This window comes from Pongo abelii, chromosome 3 (assembly GCF_028885655.2).
Source record: "Pongo abelii isolate AG06213 chromosome 3, NHGRI_mPonAbe1-v2.0_pri, whole genome shotgun sequence".
Lineage (NCBI taxonomy): Eukaryota > Metazoa > Chordata > Mammalia > Primates > Hominidae > Pongo > Pongo abelii.
Window position 1 is genome coordinate 34,523,127 of NC_071988.2, and position 12,010 is coordinate 34,535,136.

The following is a 12,010-nucleotide window of genomic DNA, read 5'->3' on the forward strand; positions in this document are numbered from 1 at the left end:
ATTTTGTATAACTTTTTAAATAAATTAATAAACATTTTCATGTAAAACAAATTTCACCCATTTTATTTTCAAAATTTCAAACCTACAAAAGGTTATAATTTAAGGCATTTCCTCTGACTATATTTTTGTCTTTCATGTGACTGACATTTTGAAGAGTTCCATACACTACTCATAGTGAACAAGGCACTCATTTAACATCTCAGAATTTACGTAAGTAAAAAAGGAAAAGAAAAACAGTAAATGCCATAAGCCCTTTAACTAGATAATCAATTTGCTCATTTCCATTATCTCCTCTTTCTGTATATGTGTATTCGTATATGTATGTGGGGTATTTTATTTTATTTTATTTTATTTTATTTTTTATTTTTTATTTTTTTTGGAGACAGAGTCTTGCTCTGTTGCCCAGGCTGGAGTGCAGTGGCGCGATCTCGGCTCACTGCAAGCTCCGCCTTCCGGGTTCACGCCATTCTCCTGCCTCAGCCTCCCGAGTAGCTGGGACTACAGGCGCCCGCCACCACGCCCGGCTAATTTTTTGTACTTTTTAGTAGAGACGGGGTTTCACCGTGTTAGCCAGGATGATCTCAATCTCCTGACCTTGTGATCCGCCTGCCTCAGCCTCCCAAAGTGTTGGGATTACAGGCGTGAGCCACCGCGCCCGGCTTATGTGGGGTATTTTAAAAAATTTATGTAAAAATATGGCAGACATCAATATATTTTACCCTTAAACATTTCAGTGAATGTGTGTTTCCTAAGAAGGATGTGTTCCTACTGCTCCACACCACCAATATTATATTTAAGAAGTTCAACATTGATAAAATATTAGGAAGCATGAGACCCACATTTGCCCAATCTCTCCATTAAATTCAACAATTTATCTATCTGACAATCCATAAATAGCTGAAACCGTGGACCTAAACAAGAAAAATGAATTGAGGTATATCTCTAGCCTCTTATATTTTAGGGCATTCCCTCTGACTGTTTGTCTTTCACGTCACTGACTTTGTGAAGGATTCCATATACTACTGATAGTGACCATAGCACTAACTTCACTTATCATAATTTACAGTTCTGGGCTCATAGATTACCATAGATAATATTATAGATATAATAGATTAGCATAGATACCATAGATTACCATAGCGGTTGATACAGCTTGACTGAGTAACCCCCCAAATCTCATCTTGAATCTTAACACCCATAATTCCCATGTGTTGTGGGACGAACCCAGTGGGAGTTAATTGAATCATAGGGGTAGTTTCCCCCATGCTGTTTTCATGGTAGTAAATAAGTATCACGAGATCTCATGGTTTTATAAGTTGTTTCCCCCTTCACTTGGCTTTCACTCTCTCTTGCCTGCTGCCATGTAAGATGTGCCTTTCACCTTCTGCTATGATTGTGAGGCCTCCCCAGTCATGTGGAACTGTAAGTCCATGAAATCTCTTTTTCTTTATAAATTACTCAGTCTCAGGTGTGTCTTTATCAGCAGCATGAAAATGTACTAATACAGTAAATTGGTACTGGTAGTGTGGGTGCTACTGTAAAGATACCTGAAAATGTGGAAGAGACTTTGGAACTGGGTAACAGGCAGAGATTGGAACAGTTTGGAGGGCTCAGAAGAAGACGGGAAGATGTGAGAAAGTTTGGAACTTGCTAGAGACTTGTTGAATGGCTTTGACCAAAATGTTGATAGTGTTATGGTCAATGAAGTCCAGATTGAGGTGGTCTCAGATGGAGATGAGGAACTTGTTCGGAACTGAAGCAAGGTGATTCTTGTTATGTTTTAGCAAAGAGACTGGCAGCATTTTGCCTTTGCCCTAGAGATTTGTGGAACTTTGAACTTGAGAGAGATTAATTAGGGCATCTGGCAGAAGAAACTTCTAAGCTCAGATCATTCAAGAATTGACTTGGGTGCTGTTAAAAGCATTCATTTTATTCCTTCACAAATATAAGGTTTGGAATTGGAAATTATGTTTAAAAGGGGAAGCAGAGCATAAAAGTTTGGAAATTTGCAGCCTGATGATGAAATAGAAAAGAAAAACCCATTTTCTGAGGAGAAATTCAAGTGGCTGCAGAAATTTGCATTAGTAATGAGGAGCAAAATATTAATCTCCAAAACAATGTGGAAAATATCTCCAGGGCATGTCAGAGAACTTTGAGGCTGCCCCTCTCATCACTGATGCACAGGTCTAGGAGAAAACAGTGGTTTCATGGGCATGACCTAGGGGATACCTGCTGTACGCAGCCTAGGAACTTGGTGCCCTGTGTCCTAACTGCTCCAGCTGTGACTAAAAGGGACCAAGATATAGCTCAGGCTGTTTCATGGGCATGGCCCAGGGCCTCCCTGCTGTATGCAGCCTAGGAACTTGGTGCCTTATGTCCTAGCCACTCCAGCTGTGACTAAAAGGGACCAAGATATAGCTCAGGCTGTGGCTTCAGTGGGTGCAAGCCCAAAGCCTTTGAGGCCTCCATGTGGTGTTGGGCCTGTGGGTGCACAGAAGTCAATAATTGAGGTTTGGGAACCTCTGCTTAGATTTCAGAGGATGTATGGAAATGCCTGGACGTCAAGGTGGAAGTCTGCTGCTGGGGCAGAGCCCTCATGGTGAGCCTGTACAAGGTATCTGCAGAAGGGAAATGTGGGATCACATCCCCCACATGGAGTCTCCACTGGAACAATCCTAATGGAGCTGTGAGAAGAGGGCCATTATCCTCCAGACCCCAGAATAGTAGATACACTGACAGCTTGCACCATGCACCTGGAAAAGCCACGGACACTCAATGCCAGCCCATGAAAGCAGCCAGGAGGGGGACTGTATGCTAAATAGCCACAGGGATGAAGCTACCCAAACCATGGGAACCCTCCTTTTGCATCAGCATGAGCTGGATGCGAGACATGCAGCCAAAGGAAATCATTTTAGAGCCTTAAGATTTGACTGCCCCTCTGGATTTCAGACTTGCATGGGGCCTTTAGCCCCTTATTTTGGTCAATTTCTCCCATTTGGAATGGGTGTATTTATCTAACGCCTGTACTCCCACTGTGTTTAGGAAGTAACAAACTTGCTTTTGATTTACAGACTCATGGGTGGGAGGGATTTGTCTTGTCTCAGATGAGAGTTTGGACCGTGGACTTTTCAGTTCAATGCTGAAATGAGTTAAGACTCTGGGAGACTGATGGGAAGGCGTGATTGGTTTTGAAATGTGAGGACACAAAATTTGGGAGAGCCAGGGCAGAATTATGTGGTTTGGTTATGTCCCCACCCAAATCTCATTTTGAATTGTAGCTCCCATAATTCCCATGTGTTGCGAGAGGGACCAAGTGAGGGATAACTGAATCATAGGGGTGGTTTCCTCCATACTGTTCTCACGGTAGTGAATAAATTTCATGAGATCTCAGGGCTTTATAAAGGGTTTCTCCTTTCTTGACTCTCTCTCTCTTGCCTGCCATCATGTAAGACATGAGTTTCACCTTTTGCCATGATTGTGAGGCCTCCCTTGCCATGTGGAACTGTGAGTCCATTAAACTATTTTTTTCAATATAAATTACCCAGTGTCAAGCATGTCTTTATTAGCAGTGTGAAAACAGACTAACACAATGGTATACTTAAACAAAAACATATTTAATTAAATGAAAATGGCACATTTCCATCATCAGACAAACACCAGGTTTCAGTTGTAACAGAGTCTAACTCTATTTTGTAATGTTTGACTGCTGATACCTTTTAAGCCTTACCCCCTCTTCTGCTGAACACAGGTGAGTTGAAAAGGAAGTCTGGGCTTTCTCTCCTTTGGTGTTGGTGGGAGATTCCAACTACACAAACAACTTCTCACATTCATGAACATTCATCCTAATTCCTCTCCCCCAGCTGAATTCAAAACTCCAAACTGGTTCCTTTACATGCTCACTTTCAAGCCATATTTGGACCAGGTTTCTCATCTTACCATGATATCACAGCAAGCCTCAAAACATGAGTGATAAACCTTTTTATATCCTCTAATATGTATGACATTGTAAGTCTTGACCCTCAGGCCTAATTTTGGGTAAGAGTCCATGCTGCTTCAGTGAGGTGGCTAAAACACCCTGAAGATGGAGTTCTGATTCTTCTGTCTTAGAAATGGTATTTATAAGCCAGCCAACCTCTGTGTACTCACACTATGTTGTAGGTCTCTTTAGGTAGCACAACTGAATCACTCTTTTTTATCTACTCTGTTAATCACTGACACTTACTGGAATGTTTAAAATATTAACATCAATGTAATTATGGATATGATTAGATTCAGGTCTACCATTTTATTACTATTTTTGGCCTCCTGTTTTTCTGTTTCTTGGTTTCTCATTTCTCTTTATTTATTATTTGAACATGTTGGTATTTTATCTATTAATTTTTGCTGTTATTTCTTTGTATTATTTTAGTGATTGCTTTAAGAATTACAAAATACATATCCAAATTTTCACAGTCCACTTAGAATTAGTTATTTTACCCCTTAAGGTAAGGTATAGAAATACTGTAACCAAATTGTCTCTTTCTTTTGCTTTCACTAAAGTTCTGTGAGTTTCTATATGAGTAATGTTTACATATATTGAAAACAGCAGATAATGTTAAACGTTTAACTTTAGTCATATACGTTTTAAATTACTTAAGAGAAGAAAAATTTTAGAATTCATTATTTACCATGTCCACCATTTATGTTGTTGTTCTTTCATTTTTAAAGATCCAAGTTTCCCTTTTTACCAATTGTTACTAAAGTATAATTTAAAAATTAAAAATGTATGTATTTCAGGTGTACAATGTGCTATTTTGATATATGTATTCATTGTGAAATAATTGTCATAATCAATTAGTTAATGTATCTGTCACCTCACATAGCTATCTTTTGTCTGGGCAGTGAGCCTATTTAAGATCAACTCTCTTAACAATTACTAAGTGTACAATACAGTATTAACTATATTCAACATGCTGTAGATCTCCAGAACTTATTAATACTGCTTAACTGAAACTTTCTACCTTTTGGCCAACATCTTCCCATTTCCCATTCTCTGCCTCTGGCAATCAACATTCACTCTGTCCTTCTATGAGTTTGATTCTTTTAGGTTCATATTACGATATCTGAACCAGAATGACATTGTTCTTTGCCTATGAATGTATTATACATTGAAGTATCACTTTCTGTTCTTTGTTTTTTGTTAACAGAATGTACTTGGGGGAGTATCGGGGGTGACTTTTAGGATCCTTCTTTCTGCTTTCTCTTAGTCTTCTCCCTCCTGAAAGCTTTTTTTTTTTTTTCCTTTTTGTTAGTGATGTAATACTAAGATGTTGAGGAGAGGAGAATGAAAGGGACTCTCTCAGATCTGCCAATCTGCCTTTCCTTGTGATTATTGACTTCATGTCTCAGTCATCATTTTGGGTCACTCAGATGTAATCTGTACTGTGGCTGTGGTAGCATTATTTTTTTCTGTCCTGAAGGGGCTAATGGGAAACAGCTTGCTTAGCAAATATGTCTGTCACTAAGATTTTTAAAAAGTTAAAAATGTCCACCTTTATTTTTTCCTCAGATCTGGAGACTAACCCTTCTCATCTCTGGATGTCATTTTCTTTCCTACTGGAGTCAAAATGTCTTCTCCTTTCTCTCGTGTTTCTCCGTGTTTTGTTTTTGTTTTTTTCTTCTTACTATAAGTCTTCTAGTCGTACATTTTCTTTTGACCTCTAGAGTATCTCCCATAATTGGATTAGGACCTGTGCTGGGTTTTCAACTTGTCAGTGATAAGCATCTGAAAGCTTACTTTTCTTTATGTAACAAAAACGTTGAATAAATTTGGTAAAGTTATAGCTGTAAATTAAAATTAGTCTGTTGGAAAAATATTCAGGTGATCATTATATTTTAGCTTTAATGAGGTACTTGTACTTTTTTTAAGGCTTCATTGTTTCTGCAGTTAGAAAATGCCACAGCACATTACTTTCTGTTAATTACAAAGAGTTTAATTTTAGAGATGAATATACAAAAGACACAGTTCATGATTATCATAATAAAATCTCCAGAGAATTTAAATGGAATATATTTTCTAGACAAACTATTTCTCTTTAAATTAAGGTTTAAAACTCAAACTTTAATTCTGAGAGAAATGTCTGACTAGACTTTTATATAAACACTTTAAACATGTTCTTGATAGAACAAAGATAACTATGGGCTGTTAGATCGCTATGCCATTAGTAACAGAATGGAGAGTTAAATTCTGGCAGCTCCTGAAATAACTAACCATAATTATAAAGGCTAAGAAAAAAAAGAAAAAGTGCAAAAGAGGCTGGGCGCAGTGACTCATGCCTGTATGCCAATACCTTAGGAGGCTGAGGCGGGTGGATCACTTGAGGTCAGGAGTTAGAAACCAGCCTGGCCAACATGGTAAAACCTCATTTCTACTAAAAATACAAAAATTAGCTGGGCATGGTGGCATACACCTGTAATCCCAGCTACTTTGGTGGCTAAGGCAGAAGAATCCCTTGAACCTGTTGGGGGGCGGAGGTTGCAGCGAGCCGAAATCATGCCACAGCACTCCAGCCTGGGTGACAGAGTGAGACTCTGTCTCAAAAAAAAGTAACAAAAAAAAAATAATATATTTATTTTATCGTATAACACATTTTGAGGTAAACACTGATAAGTATAATTATATAAAGAGAAGAAGTCTAATTGAAACTCTGTCTTGTGAAAAAACCTAATATCTTCAAAATCTTTATCAAAATTCACATTTTCCATTTTCATTCAAAGAACAATGGCATTTATTAAAATTCTATAAAATAAGATTATCTGAGAATCCATCAGAATAAAACTTTACAGCACATACATGTATATATGATCCCATGTGATTAGATCACATTCACTGTAGGAAATAACTAAATTGTTGAAGAATACTTTTCATCAATATTATATATAAATCAACTTTAAATCTTTAAAAACAGAATATTTCAAAAGGATATCTCACATTTACAACATCTTTTCTTAATAATCGAATTATTTTCTTGCTTTTTAAATGTATACATTTGACATTTTATTAAGCTATATACAAATGCAAAACTCCCATATATATGTATAGTGTGTATGTATGTCATATGCAAGTAAACCATAAAAAAACTTTTCTTAACTTCTCTTTAAGCTTCCCCAATATTCCTCTTTTTTTTCCCCATTTGTCTTCAGCTGTACAGCAGACTTCCAGAATGCCCAACTTGCTTACTGGATTATTTTCAATGCCTAAAAAACTTATTAACATAACAGGCATTTAAGCACATTCAGCACTTCCCAGGAAGCGTTGATTCAGAGCTTTTTTATTCAGCACTGTCTAAGCAAGCTCTCTGGACAGTTCAACCACAATAAATATGCTTGCACTAAAACATATTTAACTGCAAATGGAATGTGTAATTTATTTATCTCAACTCCATCACAGATATATACATTTTTATCTAGTAGAGTTGCAAAGAATTTCTCTCCTGTAAAAAAAGAAAGAAAGAAAATATCAAAGGATATAAAGGATGTAAATATTCTTGGTGCTATTATGCGGTTATTTTTTTGTTTTTGTTTAACTGCCCTATATAACTTCAACTATTACAAAGATTTGGATAATTGCAAGGGCTCTCAAGATGCTGCAGAACATATTCAGGAAAGGCTTTTAATAGAGGCAAGAAAATACAGGACAACAAAAGAAAGAGAGTTTAGGTAATTTTTGGAGCTCCAAGAGACATCCAGGTTTATGCTCTCCAAGGTCATTCTTATTTGCACAAAGATGTGAATCGTCATCTGATTAAAATTTTAAGGTTTGTGTAATGAATTTTGGCTTCAGGGAGCTCCTGACAGACATTCCTGGCAATGTATTTTATGCCTCTCTGGTTACTTAGCCAAGCCAGGATATCTAACCTGTTACACCAGGTGAAAGGCATCCATAAACAAACCCTGGGTGCTGCCAACAGAGCTTCAGACTTTAAATCGTGCATCACAAATCATTTGTTGGTTAAGTTAGGCTTTATTTTGGCCAAAAAGGAAGCTGGCATCCCAATATCCCCAGAGATAAGCATAGAGCTGTAAAATAATTCTTTCCTGAATAACAACAGTTTTATATCCACCCTAGCAACCTTATTTCGATATTATTTACTAATATGTCTATAAATACAGTACGTTCCTTGGAACAGCTTTTAAAAAATGTTATAGGTTCCTCATTAATATGTTGATAAGCATAGACATGCATTTATTTAATATTTGTATGAGTCATATATTTAAATTTTCAAATATTATAATTTACTTTATTCCAGATCCTTCTTTTTCCTTTGACTGTCATTTCTTTTCCTTCTATGACTGTTTAACGGTTTTTCCCTTCATTGCTGCTTTGTGCTCTTTGGTTAAGAGAATAATGTTCCCAGACGTCGTGAACTGATCTAGGTTTTCAGATTCTCTATGAATAGATTTCCTAATTATTTTTTTTTGCGTAATGTAATTGCAAAAGACAACTGTGGTTATTGTAGATATTTGCTGGTCCTTGTGCAATTATGTTTCCAAGATATTGAGAATGTTTTTCTCCATATTCTAGAAGCAAAATTTCACAGGAATTAAATAAAACAGTAAGAGTCTCTCTTCATATTTCTAATTATAGACTTTGCATTCATTTTGTCTCATCTGCTGAGTTAATCCATATGCTATTCCAAATGAACAACTTAAGAACTGAGGCAACCAGTACCCTTTCTTTCTACTTTAGTTCACTGGCAAACATTGAGATGCATGCAGGACCTCTTAAGAAACTTTTTTTTCAAACCAAATTCTCTCAGTGAAGCAGAAATATTTATTTACTGTTATTTTTCCATTATTAAGTAGACAGAATACCAAAGTTAGACTAAATACTTTAAAACGGTGTCAAATGTAATACTTATTTGTCACAACAGATGGATTTGATATGGATAAAATTACACATATAATCTAATTTTTATTCTGTCTGTTAAAATATACTGAAAAATATAAAGTACATAGACCATGACCTAAAGATCATATATTTTTAATTAAATGTTGTAAGTAGCTCCCTTAAAAAAAGTCCCCTTTTTGAAGGTTCAGGATGTAATATTAATCAAAACACATAAAGACTCTTATCTCAAAGAGCTTACTGTCACTTAAGTAAATAGAAAATAAATAGAGAAGTAAATATTTATTATGTGAAATGCAGATAAGAAGTATGGAAAAAAATATTCCAGAGTGAGAAGGATAGAATGTGTAAGTAGGAAGGGAAGGTGCTACTCTGTATAAGCTAATTAATGAAGATCTGTCTCAGTAATAAGACATTTGAGCAGAGACATGAAGGGATGGATGGAAGTAGCCTTGAAGTAACCTCAAAGAAGAGCATTTCAAGCTGAGGGAATTAATACACCCTGAATGCCAGAGCATGCTAGGCATAAGCAAAGAACAGTATGGTGTCAGGGATGGCTGAGATAGATTAAGCAAGCAAAAGACTTGGAGGGGATCAGATCAGAGAGGCAACAAGAAAACAAAACATGTAGTATCTCAAAGGCCACTTTGAAAGATGGAAAGACATTGAGGGTTTTGGAGCAGGTGTAACCTGATCTTCCTCTAATTTTAAAGTGATTACTTGGGCGAATATGGAGAATGAGAACAAAAAAATATAGTTTGCATGTTATTGAAATCAACTAGGTGAGTGATACCTGGAAAAAAAACAGTGTTGGTGTACTTGGTTGGAAGTGGTTGGAAGAGGAATAAATATTTTTACAATAAAGCCAGGAAGATGTACTGATAATTTAGGTACAGAATATGAGACGGGTGATCAGACTAGTAAGGTTATTTCAGAATTTTGGTTTTAAGTAATTCGAAGAATTAAGCTGCCATTTACTGAGATTGATGGGGAAAATTTGGAGTGTGGGGGAATCAAAAGTATGGTTTTGAATAAGTATGAATCCGATAATCCTCTCAATTGTATATATAGTAATTTTTAATTTTAATACTTTTTTCTTTCAGGGGCAGTGAAAGAAAAAGGAAAAAGAGAAGGAGGGACAGAAAGTGAAACAGTGAAGAGGTAAGAGAGACTGATAAAGTAAGAGAAAGCCATTGCTTAAAAGAAAAACAGGAATCTCACAATTAAAAATTAAAATTACAAATGAAAGCAGGAGATACATAATTACTGTCAGAAGGATGCTGATTCAGGTCAGCGTTGTTATTTGAAGTCAGTATTTTGACTTGAATTCTATATTCCTGGAAAATCACTTGATTTATTTTATTGATGTATTTTATTTATAGGTTTTTTTTTATACAACTGAATATATTTTGACAATCTCTGGAGAGCGGTTTAGTCAACTTGGGCTGCAATAAAAAAGTTCCGTAGACTCTGTGGTTTATACAACACTTATTTCTCAGTTATAGTTCTGGAGACTGGAAGTCTAGGATTACAGTACCAGCATTATCGGGTTTTTGGTGAAAGTTCTTCCTTGCAAATTGATGCCTTCTTGTATTCTCACATAGCAGAGAGAAACCTCTGGTGTCTCTTCCTCTTCTTATAGGGACACTAATCCCATTATGGGCCTCCTCCTTCATAACCTCATGTAAGCCTGATCATCCCCAAAGCCCCCACCTCCTAAGACCATCACATTGGGTGTTACGGCTTTGATATATGAATTTTGAAAGACACGAACATTCAGGTCTTAGCCAGGTAACAGCTCTAGGATCCTTTCTACTGCTCTAACTTACTAAAACATCACATGGATTAAAAACGTTGAAAAAGTCCATTTGGTATTCATAATGGTAATCTGGTTTAATCTCATTTTATTTTGTTAGCTCACCTTTGTGTTGAGTATAACTTATTTTCAGAAAGAAGTGGTGAGTGAGCAAAAATAATACATAAACACTTTCCATTCTTCAAATGTCTTCTTTGCTATTGATGAAAACAGAGCTTGGATATTTATGGTTGAGTTTTCTGAATTTATTCACCAAGAAACCAATCTTCAATAAATTACATTTTTACTAACATCTCTGAAAAATCACATGCATGCGCGCACACACACACACACACACACGTTCATATAAAAGATCCCAGCTGCTTTGCTGAAATTTCACACATCAGCTAAGTCAAGCACCCCACTGGTCACAGGTGACAAATAATGCCTGAACATCTGCTTGCTAACAGTATAGCCTGAACATCTGCTTGCTAACAGTATAATCTGGCTCATTTACTATCACCAGTTTCCTGGTATTGTGCCCACAGGAGATGTTCAATAAATACTGAGTGAAATTCTTCTACCTGTTGAGAAGACTAAGTAAACCTCTGGGGCGGGGGAGTACAGATATCACAGCAGCCCTTCTTTCTCTTTTTGAATAAACAGTTGTAGGGCATATGAAGCTTGTGAAATACACTGGACATCATTGCATTTTGATAGCAGGGTCTGAGTTTTTGATGAAGTCTAGTGTACTTTACCCAGGAAATCTAAAATAGGTTAATTCCCCCTGGGAATATTTCTTGGGTTTAGGAGAATGATAATTTCAATTTCTGCTCAGTTTGCTTTCAGAGCAAGCAGTGATCCAAATGATTAAACTTCTACCACTGGGGATAGTTAGAATTTGATGTTTCAGCTAGCCATGAATGAGTCGACAAATTGCAAGCTGTTTGGCATTTTGCCCATAAGAACGGTTACTTTTAAACGTTCTTAAATAAGGCACTGAAAATTCAATAAAAATTTTTTCAAAGATATAGCAAAATAAATTTCACATTAAAATATGTGACCTTATGTATACATGTGCCATGCTGGTGCACTGCACCCACTAACTCGTCATCTAGCATTAGGTATATCTCCCAATGCTATATATGTAACTTACCTGCACATTGCACACATGTACCATAAAACCTAAAGTACAATAATAATAATAAATAAATAAATAAATAAAAATATGTGACCGTAAAATGTTATCAGTTTATATTTAAAAGCCTTATTTTACATTATCTGTCTATTTTAAATCCACCAAGAAAAAATATTTTAATTATCTTTTA

General features: G+C 36.2%; 1 long non-coding RNA gene across 4 annotated transcripts in view; it reads left to right on the forward strand.

Annotated features, from left to right (window-relative positions):
- The window catches only part of LOC129058943 (uncharacterized), a 110,625-nt gene that overhangs the window by 29,507 nt on the left and 69,108 nt on the right, over positions 1-12,010 (forward strand). For all 4 annotated transcript variants that reach the window (XR_008524426.2, XR_008524429.2, XR_008524427.2 and 1 more), the window contains exon 2: positions 9,991-10,048. This is a non-coding gene — a long non-coding RNA (uncharacterized LOC129058943). The remainder of the gene's footprint in view (positions 1-9,990; positions 10,049-12,010) is intronic.